The sequence below is a fragment of the Bos indicus x Bos taurus genome, chromosome 21 (genome assembly GCF_003369695.1).
Source record: "Bos indicus x Bos taurus breed Angus x Brahman F1 hybrid chromosome 21, Bos_hybrid_MaternalHap_v2.0, whole genome shotgun sequence".
NCBI lineage: Eukaryota > Metazoa > Chordata > Mammalia > Artiodactyla > Bovidae > Bos > Bos indicus x Bos taurus.
This window is the reverse complement of record NC_040096.1, coordinates 46944292-46956384: the sequence shown is the minus strand read 5'-3', so window position 1 is coordinate 46956384 and position 12093 is coordinate 46944292. Positions and strand designations below refer to the sequence as shown.

The 12093-nt window shown below is 39.0% G+C and overlaps 1 protein-coding gene across 2 annotated transcripts in view; it reads left to right on the top strand.

The window, feature by feature from the left end:
- The window catches only part of SLC25A21 (solute carrier family 25 member 21), a 524275-nt gene that overhangs the window by 385338 nt on the left and 126844 nt on the right, over positions 1-12093 (top strand). The window lies entirely within an intron of this gene.

Sequence of the window (12093 nt, the reverse complement as noted above, 5' to 3'; positions counted from 1 at the left end):
AAAACTACAGCAGATCTCTCTGGCAAATCTTATAAGTGATCAACCCAGGTCCAGAATGTGGTGTTCAGTAGACTGAAGCCACTGTGTTCTTCCAAGCTTTCTCCTGTTTTAGAAAAAGAGAAAAGTGATGATCTCAATTCAGGCATGGGCCTGCTATTACTATCTTCTAATGATTCATGTTCCTTTTAAATATAATTTATCAAAGATTTAGTATATTATACTCACAAAATTTTAGTCATAAAGCATATATGTAATGACGAATCTAGACAGCGTATTAAAAAGCAGAGACATTACTTTGCCTACAAAGGTCCTTATAGTCAAAGCTATGGTTTTTCTAGTAGTCACGTACAGATGTGAGAGCTGGACAATAAAAGAGGCTGAGCCCCAAAGAACTGATGCCTTTGTGGTTCTGGAGAGGACTTGAGAGTCCCTTGGTTTGCAAGGAGATCCAACCAGCTAATCCTAGAAGAAATCAACCCTAAATACTCATTGGAAGAACTGATGCTGAAGCTGAAACTCCAATGCTTTTGCTACCTGATACAAAGAGCCTACTCATTAGGAAAGACTGAAGGCAGGAGGAGAAGGGGATGACAGAGGATGGGATGATTGGATGGCATCACTGACTCAATGGACATGAGTTTGAGCAAACTCTGAGAGTTGGTGAAGGACAGGGAAGCCTGGCATGCTGCATGCTGCAGTCCATGAGGCCGCCAAGAGTCGGACATGACTAAGCAACTGAACCAACAATATATGTAATAGCTTTTCACTGAAAACTTCTGCTAAGAATTTTAAACTCTATTTAGCAATTCAAGTTTGAAAATTTTTCAAAAAGTGAGGCGCTTCCCTGGTGGCTCCTGCCAATGCAGGAGACATGGGTTTGATCCCTGACCTGGGAAGATCCTACATGCTGCAGAGCAACTAAGCCCCTGTGCCACAACTGTTGAGCCTGTTCTAGGGAGCCCAGGAGCCACAACTACTGACGCCTCCATATGCCCGTGCGCCACGACAAGAGAAGCCACTGCAACGAAAAGCCTGCAAGCACTGCAACTGCAGAGTAGCCCCCCGCTTGCAGTACCTAGAGAGAAACCCATGCAGCAGTGAAGACCCAGCACAGCCAAGAATGAATAAATACATAAAATTATTTTTTAAAGGAAAGGTAAGGAGAAAGAATACTGCAAATCTTTTTAAAAAATAAAGATGTGATATTCATTAGAATACTACTCAGTCATTTAAAAAGATGAATGATTGCCATTTGCAACATGGATGGACCCTGAGGGTACTGTGCTAAGTGAAATAAGTCATACAGAGAAAAACAAACACTGTATGATTTCACTTATATGCGGAACATAAAAAACAAACAAAGTAAATAAATGAACAAACCAAACCAAAAACAAACATTCAGACACAGAGAACAGAATAGTGGTTACCGGAAGGGAAGGGGCAGTGGGCAAGGCAAAAGGGGTAAAGGGAGTTGACTCTATGTTGACGGATGGGAACTGAGTTTTTGGTGGTGAGCATGCTGTGGTGTATACAGAAGTAGGAAAATAATGCACATATGACACATACAGTGTTATACATCAACGTTACCTCAAAAGAGTAAATTAAAAAAGCAGGCAGTTGAACCACTGATACATTCTTTGGCATTCCTATTTTACCAGATTATTTTACACTGCTGCTGAAGCAAATAGCTACTGGTTTAAGCTGCATCAGGTTGTTAAGTGGTCTTTGCAATCAAGGCATGGATAGTGAATTTTCAGAGGACTCAGACAGCAGCATCCTGATGCTTCTATGTCCCAGAATTCTGTTTCCTTTTCTAAATTAGAATCTTTTGTTCTGTACACTGAGTGACCTTTAAAGTGGTTTCAGCTCCTAAATTTCCCTCCTGTCATCACCATAGATTGCTAGCTGACAGTCACACACCCTCCTCCACCAGCCTCGCACTAACAATGCTTTCTGACTTACTGACTGGCCTTTGGCAAGGATTTAAGTGTTGCCAAAGAGTAAGTGAAAACGTTTGCAGTGATGTCAGCCCGTCATCAAGGTCTGATTAGGAGACCAAACACGGCCATTCTCAGCAAGCAGTGCTGACAAGTAGGAAAGGAGGACCAGTTGTTTGGGTGGAAGTAGTTGTCTTTTGGGAAGGTCAGTGTCTAAGTTCAGAGCCCTAGCAGATATTCTTCATGTTTTTATAGAGTGTTAATGGGGAGTGAGGGGATTTCATCATCAGTGGGAGATGTCCATTTGAAAATATTTCCAGCCCTTTATTTCAACTTGTTCTGGATTTCTGATGGGCTAGATGCATAGTCACCTTGGGAGGAAAAATATCTTTACAAAAACCAGCATCCTTTCTCTAGGTTGTTAAACTGAACATTTTCAGAGGAGAATGAGAAAGAAAATCTCCAAAAACTCTTCTACTTTTGTCTGATTTTCTTATTGTAGAAAACAACTTAGGTATTATTTGACATAGACAAGGTTAGAGTTAATATTTTATCTTCATCATTGATTTCAGCTAGTGTCTCTGACTTTATAGAATTACATCTTTCAATGTGCTATCTTTTTGGTAGGAAGTCTTCTATTCCTAACAATATGAATATTTAAGCTTATTTTATTTTTCTTAGAAAAAGGTGACATGGATTCTTAATAGTCTAGAACTCTGTTAAGAAGTAAAAACATTGGCAAAATACCTACAGACATATGCACACATATATGCATTAAACTAAATTTAATTGCTTATAGATTGTTACATTTTATCTGTAAATCCCATGGTCAAATTCCATTGGAGAATCAATCAGTGTGAATTATAACAGGTTTTACTCAGTTGCTACTTAGGAATCTGTTTAGTTACCCAATTACAATGTTCTCAGCCTGTGAATTCTTCGTCTAGTCTCATGACTCTAGCTTTACATCTCCTCCAGCTCTTTCAGGTTGTTTAAAACTGGAAGAAAGGAAAAGGTTCAGGCTCTGCTGTCATAACAGTGATTATATTCAAAATCACTGTTGCCATTTTTACCCTTTTGTGAAAAGTGTCCATACATCTTACTTATCTTGATGCTCCACAAGAACCCAGCAGCTAGAAAGGTGGGGAATATGATGTTTCATTTTCTGGTCAGGAAACTGATAAGAGATGTTAAAAACCTTGCCCAGCATTTCATAGCTGGTGTTTGTTGGGGCAGGCATTCATCCAAGGTCTTCTGCATCCTGTATCATACTCCCCTTCTGTCAATAACTTAATAGTAGTATTAGTAATAATAGAAGCAACATCTCAGATTTATACTGTTTCCATTATGAGTTCAAAGCATTGCCACATATCTCACTTGGATAAAGAGCATCTGGGAGAGATGGTATGGTTGGTTACATTCTACAAACCAGAAAATTTTGGCAGAAAGGAATTTATTGAGATTCCCAGAATAATAGCTTGGATCCTAAGATCAGTACTCAAAGAATACAAAGATTTGACTTTTTGAGGACATCTTAGGAAAATGAAATTAGAAAAATATATATTCTGAAGAGTGGTACCGTCATCCCATGAAACCACGATAAAGGCTGTCAACTCAGAACAGAGCCCTCTCCAAAAGGAAGTTACAGTATTAGTTTAGGATTAAGCCTCACTGCATAAACTAACTCTGTTATTTGACCTGTTGGTGACTTTGCCTAACTCAACTTGAATATTGAATAATAACCAGGAAAACCTCATGAAACATGAGATAAGGCATTTAACCAAAGTTCCTTGGATGAATTGTTAGATGGGGTGGAAATCATCATATGACTGCAAGATATGTTGAAATATGCGGTCACCAAAACCTAGAGCAGATGACAGCTGTATGCAGCAGCCTAGCTCTCCTGCTGATAAACACTACGTCCATAATTCTCCTCTGGCCATGGAGAACTCATGGGAAAACAAAGCCCTAGTTAGCAGGAATTCTAATGTAGACAGAGCCTCAGTGGTAACAAAAAATGAGGTAAAGTGTGAGATGAATTTTGGAAACTGATAGAGTTCGTAAGTTTATGTTAAGTGAATGAGTCCTTTGCTTTCCTTACGTAAAGTTTTCCCTAAATTAGAAGAATCAAGAACCACAATAAGAGACAATGATGTACTCTGGTGTCATTACCGTTTTGCATCCTTTAAGTTTTCAGTGAATAGCTCAACATGCATTTCAAAATTCAAATTAAATTCCCAGAAGTTGTCACGATTTACAAAAGAACCAAAATTAGAAGAGTATTGCAATGTGACCCACTAAGCAATAAGACATATCAATTATGAAAAATCTGAGTTCACATATAAAATAGAATATATATTAGATTACAAAACGTTTCATACCACGTGTTTGCTCCTTAATCCTCATGATCTGGCTTTTGTCTGCATCCATTTTTACAAACTGCTCTCTCAGAAGCCACAGGATTATTGTTGTTCGGTCACTCAGTCATGTCTGACTCTTTGTGACCCCATGGACTGCAGCATACCAGGCTTCCCTGTCCATCATCAACTCCTGGAGCTTGTTCAAACTCATGTCCATCGAGTCGGTGATGCCATCCAACAATCTCATCCTCTTGCCCCCTTCTCCTCTTGTCCTCAATCTTTCCCAGCATCAAGGTCTTTTCTAGTGAGTTGGCTCTGTGCATCAGGTGGCCAAAGTATTGAAGCTTCAGCATCAGTCCTTCCAATGGAATATTCAAGGTTGATTTCCTTTAGGATGGACTGGTTTCATCTCCTTGCAGTCCAAGTGACTCTCAACAATCTTCTCCAACACCACAGTTCAAAAGCTTCACTTCTTCTGTGCTCAGCCTTCTTTATGGTGCTACTCTCACATTTGTACATGACTACTTGAAAAACCATAGCTTTGATTACAATGGACCTTTGTTGGCAAAGTGATGTCTCTGCTTTTTAATATGCTGCCTAGGTTTGCCGTAGCTTTTCTTCCAAGGAGCAAGCATCTTTTGATTTTATGGCTGCAGTCACTGACTGCATCTGTCACTGACTACAGTGATTTTCGGAGCCCAAGAAAATAAATTCTGTCACTGTTTTCACTTTCCCCCCATCTATTTGCCATGTAAGATGTGCTATTATTTTAGGTACAATTGGAAAGAAAATGGTTTAAATAACCATTAAACTCCTTAGAGTGATGTGGTGGCTGAAAGTAGAGGGTTAGATTCAAGGGACCCACTGCTGAGTGGTACTGGGGGGAGGGGGTTAGTTAGGGAAGTTGAAGGGCTGATGATCCAAGTGAAGGAAAACAATTTATTCCCGTTGCTTAGAAGGTGTCTCTGTCTACTACTGTACTTATGACACTGCCTGACGGAGGTTTAATAAGCATGGGGACCTAAAACAGTATAAATAAAAACAAGGGGGAACCGGGGGGTTGGGGAGGGATAAATTGGAAGATTGGGATTGACATATACACACTACTATATATAATATAAAATAGATAACTAATAAGGAAGAACGCTTCTCAATACTCTGTAATGTCCTATGTGGGAAAAGATCTAAAAATGAGTAGATAAATGTGTATGTGTAACTGATTCACTTTGCTATACAGCAGAACATACAACATTTGAAATCAACTGTACTCCAATAAAAATTTGAAAATTAAAAACAAAAACCAAATACTCAGGTCCATAAAAAGAGGAGTTAAAATGAAAGCAAAAGAATGTTTAGAACAGAATCAGAGGCAAATCAAGAGTTAGAATTTTAAAAGGCAATATTAACAGACTTTCGATTCCAACAACCACAGTAGCTTGTATTGGAACAGCTCTCCTGCTGAAAATGACTGTAGACTTTGGACAAAATACACAGACTACTTTTTTAAGACAATAGAGCATCTCCAAAGCAGGCAGAACTTGTGAGGAGCTATAAGACCTAAGAGAAGGAAGCCCATGTCATTGACCTCTACATTCACTCTGGCTTTTTCCATAAAGGTGTTGCTGAGTCATAAGCGGAAGGGTTGGGGGAGGCAGATGAGACCATATCTTAGGCAGGGAGAGTAGTTGGGGGTTGGTATTCAGGGCTGGCAAATGGCTGAGCCCTGAGGAGCAAAGAAAGAGAAAAGAAGAGGGAACTGCAGAGAAGTGAACCCAAAGATCTATAAGCAATTTCACCTGGAGGGATTTGCCAACTCCTAAGCTTCCTGTGAACAGGAAGAAACTCCAAGAAACCCAGTAAAAACAGACAAAAAATGAACAGAGATTTCAGCAGCCCCATGAGTCTGGTGAGACCAGCCAGGTGGAAGAGTTCTTGTAAACACTGAGTTTTCAATTGAAATTTAAAATGTCCACTCTCAAGATAGGAATATACCTTAGGAGTAAAACACAAACATTGTTCCTAACAAAGCCTATATCCAGCCCTCAGAAAGATGAAGGTGACCTGCTAGATTCCATCTATCTGTTTGCTAAAAGAAGATTTATTCCTCTTTACAGAGAGATACCACCATCCAGAGGCTCTTTGATTTTTTTTAATGCACAATGTCCTGTATTCAATAAAAAATTGCAGTGTCTTGGGGGAAAATGACCAGATATCAAGAGAAACAGAGACAGCAAGTGAGTGACTCAAATTTTGGAATTATCAGATAGGGACTTTTAAATTAAACTTAATTTTTACTGTAGTAAAACATACATAAGATAAACTTTGCCATTTTAACCACGTTTAAGTGCACAGTTCAGTGGCATAAAGTATTTATATTTACATTGTTGTGAAACCATTACCACTATCCATCTCTAAAACTTTTTCATCTTCCCAAACTGAACTCTGTAACCATTAAATGATAGCTCTTCATTTTTCCTTCCTCACAGCCCTTGGCAAACACATTCTGCTTTCTATATCTGTGAATTTGACTACTCTAGGTACTTCACAGGAGAAGGCAATGGCACCCCACTCTAGTACTCTTGCCTGGAGGATCCCACGGCGGAGGAGCCTGGTAGGCTGCAGTCCATGGGGTCTCGGAGAGTCCGACACGACTGAGGGACGTCACTTTCACTTTTCACTTTCACGCATTGGAAAAGGAAATGGCAACCCACTCCAGTGTTCTTGCCTGGAGAATCCCAAGGATGGCGGAGCCTGATGGGCTGCCGTCTATGGGGTCGCACAGAGTCGGACACGACTGAAGTGACTTAGCAGCAGCATCAGGTACTTCATATCGGAGAAGGCAATGGCAACCCACTCCAGCACTGTTGCCTGGGAAATCCCATGGACGGAGGACCCTGGTAGGTTGCAGTCCATGGGGTCGGGAAGAATCGGACACGACTGAGCGACTTCACTTTCACTTTCACTTTTCACTTTCATGCATTGGAGAGGGAAATGGCAACCCACTCCAGTATTCTTGCCTGGAGAATCCCAAGGATGGCGGAGCCTGATGAGCTGCTGTCTATGGGGTCGCACAGAGTCCCACACGACTGAAGTGACTTAGCACACACACACACACGCTCATGTTCAGGTCATATTTTGTTTATTTGTATGTCAGTGGACACTGGGTTGTTTTCACATTCTATTGTGAACAATGCTGCTATAAATAAAAGTGTACAAATATTAAAAAGACTGTTTAAAAAGATGTAATAAATATGTTCAAGAAAGTAAAAGACAAGATGGAGAATTTCACCAGAGATTTGAAATCTATTTTTTTAATAAAAGACTCACATGGAAATCTTGAAAAGTACTATAACAGAAAATAAGAATTCAGTAGGGGGATTTTCAGTCTGCATGTTACATTGTCAGCATGTAACTTGTTAACTGTTTTATTAGTTCTTAAATATTAAAGGGTATGTTTTATCCTACCAGTGTGCAGTGGTAAGTACTCAATTTTTACAACTACTTGATTAAATAAGTACACAAATAATAATAATACATATACTTTTGATGAGGGAGATCACAAAATTTTTTGAAAACTCATTTTATGTAACCAAAAAAGAAAGTTAAATTTACCAGAAGCCGGGCACTTTGCTAAGTGCTTTACGTGCAGTAAATTGGTTAACTCTCACAGCAACCTATAGAGGGGAACTATCATTCTTCCCATTTTATAGATAAGACAACCAAGGCCAAAATCTTTGTATAACTTGTCTTAACATTTCACAGGTTAAAGAAATCTGAACCCAGGTGACCTGGATCCAGATCTTTACCTACATTATTTAAAAAGAGTTTTTTTAAAAAAGAAACATAGATTGTTCTGCTTTGGCTGACTGGGCTAGTTGCTAATGTTAGAAATAACTGAAAAATTGAGAAGCCAAATTGCATAGTGACATCTGCTAGGGCACTAAACTCTTTTTGTAATGTGACCTTTACGTTTTTTCAGATGTTCCTTCTGGACGACAGGGCACTACTTAATGTATTTTGGCATGAGCTCCGTCATGCATGTTTGACATATAAGAAACACCCGCCTAATGAACAGAATGTCCCTCTTTCTCCTGAAACTCTGCATTGCTCAGGGCCATAAGACACAAACTGTGGGTTTAAAGTTGACACTCTCAATTTCCTCCTTTCATGTTTGTGGATCTCATTTGCTGACATCTTACCTTTCCTGCATCCCTGTCTCCACTCGTTCCTCTACCCCATCATCTGTCTTAAACATTTAATCTTTTTGCTGCACCTAAGAGTATGTTGGCTTTTGATGGCAGATCTTTTCCCCAGTGATGGGACATTCCTTGGGGAAATCCATTTTCTTTCAGCCTTGGCAGGGAAGATCATGCGTTTTGTACACAGAACAAAGGGAGTATTCATCAGGACCTTAAGATTCCCAATATATTTGCCTTCAGCCCTCTTTTCCTCAAACTCTTTGTTCTCCCAGGTTACACCTTTTAGTGCCCCACATCCTATTTTGATCCCTTATTTCGGACTGTCCAATATAAAAGATCTTTATCTCTCTCCCTTGCTTTCCTTTCTCTTTTTTTTTACTTTCTTTCTAGAAAAAAGAACTACTCATTTCAGACAGAATTAAAGTAAATAGAATTAAAAGAACCACTTTTTTGTGATATTATCATATAGTATAATCATCATAATATAATTATCATATAATATAATATAATCATATTAATAAGTATATATTAATTTCTCTCTGGTGTGAGGCCCAGTTCCCTAAAGTTTTCAAAGCTTTTTTATATAGGTGATGAACATTATGCAAGCTAAGAACCTACATCTTAGATATCTACATCTTTCTGTGTATGTGTACTCAGTCATGTCCAACTCTTTATAACCCCCTGGACTGTAGCCCCGCCAGGCTCCTCAGTCCATGGAATTTTCCAGGCAAAAATATTGGAGTGGGTTGCCATTTTCTTCTCCTGGGAATCCTCTTGAACCAGAGATCGCACCCACGTCTCTTGCATCTCCTGCACTGCAGGCGGATTCTTTACCACTCTGCCACCCAGAACTTATGTTGTTTCTTTGCCAGCCTTAGAGTGACACTTGTAACCCACCAAGCAAATAGTATTTAGTGGCTGCCTATGTATACACAGCCCTCTGTTATGCAGCACACAGAGTACATAAAAAGAGACACAGCTTTGGCCTTCTGAAAGCTTAATTCTGCAGTGCAGTGACTGTAATGAACAAAAATTCTTGTCTCAGTCACATGACTCTATTAGCCTTTGTGAAAAAATTCTTCCGAAAGCATAAATAAACGATAGAGATTTGACCAGTTGGAAAGTCGGTTTGCATTTTCAATACCTCCGTATCTCATAACACTCTTAAAAAAACCATTCTCAATCACAGGGAAAAGACCCACGAAAGCTGTGAAGGGACTTTCCAGACAAAAGTAAACTGTCCCCATAGGAAATAAAAACCTTCAAAGTGTCCCTTTCATTGGATTTGTTTCTTTTCCTACAACAAATGGACACATCAGACATAAAATTTAATTGAGACACACTAAAGTAAGACCTGGCTTACCTGAATAGGAGAGGTCACAGCATTCCATTAAAGAGACAGCAAGGTGCTAACAACGCATTGACTACTTTATATCACAGTATATTCAACTTCTAATCACCACCAACTATTTAGGATTTCAACAGCCTCCCGTTAAACTCTGCTGCGTGATTCTATTTTACATTTCTCTTCCTGTGTGTTTGTTTTAATTTAAGAGCCAGTATGCATATTGACAATTCTTTGACAGCAAAGGTAAAACCACCAGGAGTGTATCTGTTTATTGAGGACTGACAGCTTTATAGCTAACATAAAAATAATCTAATGTTTATTGGGGCAAATGTTTGGATGGAGGATTAAGTGAAACTACCGAATAGAGAAAACCTTTTCATCCTATTCAGACTTTTCAAATAAGGTTTGGGATCAACTACATAAAAACTTTTTGTGTTGATTTCTTTGACGATCTTCCCTTAATTTGCCCCACTACTCAGTCTCCTCCACTTGGCTACCTCAAATGATGTTTTACAACAGGGGTTTTGAAGTGAATAAAACCTTGAAAGGGAGGATGCTACCGTGCAGAGGTTCCGTGCCGTAGAATTTACACGAGCCATGCAAACTTGCAAGCTAACAGTAAAGCAAAATCTAAACCACATTGCTCATAATATAAACTTTTTCTACTATTTCCTATAAGTTACATATAGTAAGAACTCTAACTTTTTTTTTTCCGTGGTTTTTGTTATTTTGAATCATTGTTATTGGACAAAGGGAACAGAAATAACTTTAAACTGTTTGAAAGCTGGTTTTAAACTGTTAAGGAGTTGTTTTCAGTTTTGCCTTTAGCCGAGTATCAACATCATTAGATTGTTATCTTTATTTTAAATGAGACATTTGAAATGTTTTAAAAGTAAATTATTCTTTCTGTAAGTGGAAATATTACCCTTTTGGAAATAATCTATTTAATTGAAAGTAGTTCATCAAACTATTGTTAGATTAACAATGCTTGGCTTCAGGGTTTTTTTTTTAGCTTGATGTTAATTATAATTTCCACTAATATCTCTTTTCCTAACATGTTTCCACCAAAAGATAAAGAAGAATTTTATACTCATTTAACTCACCCTAGTAGTGTGTTCACATCGGCTCTTACTACTCTCTTCACTATGCTCCCCCCACCCTCACCCTCGCTTGGTCCTATTTTGCACTGAGGAAAATAAAAGGGAGAGAAAAATTAGGCAGCTTGTTAAAGGTTGCTTGCTAAGGAGTGGCTGCAGAGCTAGAAATGGAAACCAGGTTTACTGAGTCCAGAGCCCCGAGGCAATTAAATTGCGCCAGCTTTTTCCCTTTGAAAAATCTGCTTATCTCCTGACAAGGCTAATATGTGAACATACAAATAGCTCAGTTTTCAACTTTATCAACAAAACTAACTGTCTCCATAGATATGGGTAGGTCTTTGGGCAAGTGTGCTATATATCATATACACGAATAGACCAAAGAGATTAGGAGAATGTCAGAATCTTTCAGCAGCTGCCAGGTAGTTTTTTCAAGGAATCTTATACCAAGTACGCATCTAAGCTAATGAGCACATTACCGCCAGGCAGCAGTACACTGTTCAAGGGCCAGGGTCCTACTACACCATCTGGGTGTCCCTGGAACCCGACACGGTGCCTGAATCGGAGACAGAATTCAGCCAAATGCTTGTTGAGCTCCACTGAACCACATTATAATTTTTAACTCTGTTTAAAGACAGATTTGGCCCTTTTTTAAAAAAGAAAGAAACTAAAATACATTATTTAAAATTTACTAAGTGGAACACATAATTTATTCCTCAATAGGTTTAATTTATTCTTAATTCCTTTCTGTATCATGTCCATGGTGATGATGATTGCCTACATTTTAAAGCGTCCTAATGTCTTGCCTTGCAGAAGTTGCTAGTAGGTTGCTAGTTACAGTGTCTATGGAATTTTCATTTCATTCCCAGAGCATCAACACAAGACTGAGAGGCTTGTGGGCCCTTCTTTTGATTTACACTGTGTAGTATTTCGCTTTCTTAATAAATGAGGGAGGGCATCTCCTCCCTTGATCAGACACATTTATTACGTTTCCCATGACTCCAATGCCCTGGAGCAAGTCCTTCGCATTTAGCATATGCTTGTACTGAGAAGGTTATGCATATGCTCTGTTGCATGTATTGAATTCTGTTTCTCTTCCCAGTACCTTCCGGTGCTGCTACTGCTGCTAAGTTGCTTCAGTCATGTCCGACTCTG